The sequence below is a fragment of the Cynocephalus volans genome, chromosome 12, assembly GCF_027409185.1.
Source record: "Cynocephalus volans isolate mCynVol1 chromosome 12, mCynVol1.pri, whole genome shotgun sequence".
In the NCBI taxonomy this organism is placed as follows: Eukaryota; Metazoa; Chordata; class Mammalia; order Dermoptera; family Cynocephalidae; genus Cynocephalus; species Cynocephalus volans.
Window position 1 is genome coordinate 72797773 of NC_084471.1, and position 5341 is coordinate 72803113.

At 42.1% G+C, this 5341-nt stretch overlaps 1 pseudogene; it reads left to right on the forward strand.

Annotated features, from left to right (window-relative positions):
* The first annotated feature begins 4154 nt into the window (after positions 1–4154).
* On the forward strand, positions 4155–4636 carry LOC134360909 (peptidyl-prolyl cis-trans isomerase A-like; annotated as a pseudogene).
* The last annotated feature ends 705 nt before the right edge of the window (positions 4637–5341 follow it).

Sequence of the window (5341 nt, forward strand, 5' to 3'; positions counted from 1 at the left end):
GTGGAACTCCAATTTGAATATCCGAAACTTGTCATGAAAATGTTAGCTATGAGCAGGTGCATCTTTCTCAGGAAGGGGAGTGGTCAATCTAAACAGTGTTTGGTGATTGGCTGTCAGGAAGCCATATGTAAATGAGGAGAATACAAGGAAGGGCCAATATTTTGTTCCTCCATTCCATTATCATGTTTAAAAAAACAAAAATGAAAAGAAATAAGTGCCTTCTGGCTGGTCAGATTTGCAACCATTGGATTGTAGGTGACACTAAGACCACCTTCCCTGCCCTTTACCTCTTTCTTTTTTAAAATTTATTTATTTATTTATTTATTTTTTACATTTTAAGATGTGAAGCAGTTGGCGGGGGAGGGGAGAGTGGAAAGGGGAGGGAGATCGGTGGTAGGAGGAGGAAGGAGGGTGGGCGTGGTCAAGGCCTGTGGCCCCGCCCTCAATCCAGCAGGGGAGCCTTGGGTGCTTCCAGCAGCAGCTCTGTGGTCATGGCTGGGCTGGATGTGGATATCACGGAGGTGTGGCTGAGGCCCCTACCACCTGGCTCGGGAACCTGAGGCACTTCCGGCTTTACCCCACTCTTTGGTCTCATAAATAACTTTAAATGCCCTGAATCAGATTTACCAAACAGTGGACACGCTCCTTTTCCATTAAGGCTAAGCTGTTTGCCCAAGATGCTTGAGATTTTTTTCAGTGTTAAGGTACTACGGGGAAAGCAACATGAAGAGCTGATTGAACTCAGCTTTCTCAGCTGAAAGGAGATAGGAATGATGTAGAAAATAAAGGGGGAAAAAGGTTCTTTTTCTGTTTTGATGACTGATAACTAAATTTAAGAGTCTTAGAGCTAGAACCCTAGTGATTAGGTTTCCATTTGAAGAGCAAACTTATTTAGAATAAAATGCAGTCAGTCACTACATTGTATGATTGAGAGTGCATTAAGACAGACCTCTCTGTCTTTTAACAAAACACATAGGAAGTGATACAAAAGAAATAAAAGTTCCCATATTTACTGTACAGGAGCTTGACAATGGTATAGAAGCTGTCCATCAAACAGTCACAAAAATTTTCAAAGCAATAAACCATAAAAGCAAGTGCACATGGCTCAAACTGGGTAATAAATCATAGCCAGTGTTTGTTGAATATCAGGCACTGTACAATGTGCTTTACATGCATGTTATCCCCATTTCACAGATGAACAAACTGAGACTCAGAAGGGTTTATGTGCTTTGTCCAAGGTTATACATGGTTAGCTACAACCCCTATGTGTGTTTTCTCTCTCTTTCTCTACCATCTATCACCACTCACAGATAGAGTACTGACCACCATTACAAAAATGAAGGTAGTACAGTGATGTGGAAAAACAGAAAAACAGTCAGAAAATACTGTTGAGTGGAAAAATAATACAAGCTGTATACAGCACAACTGTGTAAAAGTTTGTACTCAGGCAGGAAAGACATGGAAGAAACATGGAAAAGTTTAACATGTTGTGTGAGGGTGCTAGGATTACGGAAGAGTCTTAAAAAGTTCTTTTTGTATCATTGCAAAATTAGATAAATACTTCTCAGATCTTTAAATGATTATGAGAAGGGCGTTTAGAGCCAGGTGAAGTCCATCAGGAAAGACTGCCTAGATAACAGTAATGCGCAGTTTTCACTACTGTTTCAAAAGAAAAGAGGGTCTCATGTTGGCCACAAGAAGAAAAACGTCACCAGAGTCATGACAAGACTGTTACTTTTGCAGGTTCAAAGGTATATACCTGAGGGACTCATATAAACAAGGCCGCTGTGACAAAGGACAGTTGTCGGGAATGGTAAGCTGAGATGCCTGGATTTTATAAGCAAGAACATAGGAAGCAACATGATGAAAGATGTGAGGAACTTTACTCTCACCACCGTGTGGAGGAGGCTTAAGAGGAAAGAGATCAGCGCAGGGAGACCAGAAGACAGTGGAATGAGAAAGCAATGGATATGGTGTGAGCTTCCAATCTTCTCTGAGCATCAGCGCATAACTAACCTGAGCGTCAGAGCACAGCTGTCTAAACTACTCCACAGAAGAGTCCCAGATAAATGCACCGACTGCACGTGTTTCCCCTTCTTTAAACTCAGGGTATCTACGATCTCAGTGATCCCATGAGGCTTTTACTACATTACACCAAGGTGATCATATGCATAAAGCTCTACGGGTATGTAAACAATATGAAGAGAGGATACTTAAGCATTTAAGCATTGCTTTTCCCCTGCTCTTGAGGAACCCAGAAAGGTTTTGAATAAATCTCATGTCAGTGGGCATCCGTGCCACACACATTAAACAGAAAAATTATACACTTAAAGTGAAATGCTCTGACTTTCATTTCATTAGTCGTCAACAGATAAGCCAAACACAGAGCAGAGCTGTAAATGTCTACCTAGGACAGCGGATGAACAGTTGGAGGTAAATAAATACATACACACATGCATACATACACTTTTTAAAAACAGCTGCTATTTTAGGACCGCACAACATAAGGGCTTTGTGCATTCCCTTTAGTGTGACTTCAGACCATGGAATGAGCACATACTTCAGGAAGATGTGCTCCTATTCTAATTATGGAAACGACTGAACTGATCAAATTACTGGCAGCATATCTTGCATTACACCAAAGAAACGCTTCCAACAAAGGGCTTTGCTTTGATGATTGAAAATTGTCAGCCATTTGAAGAAATGGAAGTGGAAAGCTCCATGGGAATGAAGAAGTGGGAAGCTCAACTGACGGTAAAAACATAAACAAGGGCATTGGAAGGTTGCTTAACATTTAATACCACTGTTGTAATGGTGGTGATTTTATCCTTAATCGCCGCTGCCTTACTTAAAGTAAAATAATGATTAAGAAAAGGAGCTCTATTGAGTCTCTGAAAACTTTTAAAATAAATACTGATTTTTTGATGATTCTTTTCATAGGTATTGGTGTTGGATGTCTCATTTATATCATACTTGCTAGATTTTAAGATAAACACTTTCTCCAGTGAAAAGGGATTGGGGGCAGGGAGAAGAGACAAACTTGGCCTGGTGTGGATAATCCGATTGGTTCGTTCCCTGCGTCCCAGTCTGTGGAAATAACAACAAAAGAGTCAGACTCTTTGCCTATTTCCTGGGATTGGAGAGAGAGGAAGGACTTTCCTGTGGGCATGTGGGTGAGGGAGGCATTTGGTAAAGCAAGAAGGTGGGAGAACCCCCCAAGCATTCTTGAAACAGAAACCCTTGGCATTTTTTTCGAGGAAAGAGAATGAGACTTCTGAGAGTGCCAAGGGGCAAGGAAGAGGGACATCAGTAGCCCAGTGGACACAGCACACATTCTTGTAGTTTCATGCCCCAGACGGGGTAATTACAATATTCATATTAAGATTTTCGCTCCACAGTTACTTCTACTTCCAGGTAGATTAGACAGTCAACTGATTCATCTTGTTGGGCAATTCTTGACACACACTCATTGTCCATCCTGCCCAACACCCCTTCACACAGACAAGCACATGCCGAGAGGTGAGACAGCAAAATTAATCATATGCCCACTTAACACGACTAAACCTTCAAAGATGTGAAGTCTCAGTGATAGATCTACAAATTACACAAATTTTCCCAGAGGAGTAATTGAGCTGGATGTCAAGTGCAGGACACTGAAAGGTCACGCCTTTGGGTATGTTTTTTTCTCCATTTCTGGTTGGCCTATTATGGCAAAGGATGATGAACAAATTCATGAATTAGATTTCTACTTGCCCATAATTCACTGAGCAACCTGTACTGACCTGCATACAAATGGCACAGTGGTTAACCCAAATTAGTTAGTTTCCAAGTCAGGCTTCCTTGCTCTCCCTGCTGACAGGCATTTCATTTGTTCTCTGCCCTGCCCTCAAAATGTGCTCATACTAAAACAACATACTGTAAATGTCAAAATATTTTTAATTAAAAAAAAAAGTGTTCACAAGACAGGATCCAAGAGACGGATTCTTCTTCAAGGAGAAATGACGAATGAGGCTTTAAGCGGGCCTTTCTTTAGAATAAAGAGCTGCATTTTGAAAAGGGAGGGATGAATTTGTAACTGTCAAATTTCAGGCTTCAAAATAAAACATAAGGCTTTGCAGACACCAGACACCACCACCACCCCGAACATCCTGCTGCCAGCCATGGTCAGCCCCACAGTGTTCTTGGACATCGCTGTTGATGGCAAGGCCATGTGCCGTGTCTCCTTCCAGCTGTTTGCAAAGTTCCAAAGACAGCAGAAAAGTTTCATGCTCTGAGAACTGGAGAGAAAGGATTTGGTTATAAGGGTTCCTGCTTTCACAGAATTATTCCAGGGTTTATGTGCCAGGGTGGTGACCTCACACATCATAATGGCCATCTACAGGGAGAATTTGATGATGAGGACTTCATCCCGAAGCATACAGGTCCTAGCATCTTGTCTATGGCAAATGCTGGGCCCAGCACAAATGGTTTCCAGTTTTCCATCTGCACTGCCATGACTGAGTGGTTGAATGGCAAGCATATGGTCTTTGGCAAGGTGAAAGGGGGCATGAATATCACAGAAGCCATGGAGCACTTTGGGTCCAGGAATGGCGAGAGCAGCAAGAAGATCATCATTGCCAACTGTGGACAACTCTAATAAATTTGGCTTGGTTTATCTTAGCTACCGAACATTCCTTCTGTAGCTCACGAGAGTATCCTCCACTCCATCTGCTCACAATATCCTTTGTGCTCTTGCTGCATGCAGTTCTTTGGGTTCCATATTTTCTTTATTCCCCTACAAGTCTAGCTGGATTGCAAAGTTAAGTTTATGATTATGAAACAAAAGCTAAATAACAACAACAAAAAATGAAGTAAAAGATAAACTAAATTAGGAGGAAAGGTTTACTTGGAGCCTCTGAAATCAAGCCTGTCTTACCCAAGGGTTCACACCCATTCTGGAGCTGGCTCAGGTGCCAATTGCCAGGAGAGCCAACCAGCAGCCCATCACTTGTATTTCATTTTCATCTGCTCCACTGATGGTTATTTATTGGTTGTTGTGGGAATGTGTTTATTTGCTGTGAGTTCTGTATTTACAGGAAGCTTGTGAGGGTAATGTGCTTAACCATGAGAGGTAAGCTGCCTGTCTACCTCCCTGGAACCCTGGGCTTCTTTCCTGTGGCTTCGGACACTGGGTCCCCTTCTCTGTTGGCACTCTCACTAAAGCTGGAAACACTGACCTGAAGAATCCAACTCCTTAATCTCTCCTTTATCAACAGCTACTCTGGAAAAGGCAGAAAAGAAATATCATGATGTCAGCAGGATGCTCGTAGTGGCACCTTTTTGGTATCCTCTTCCACTCACC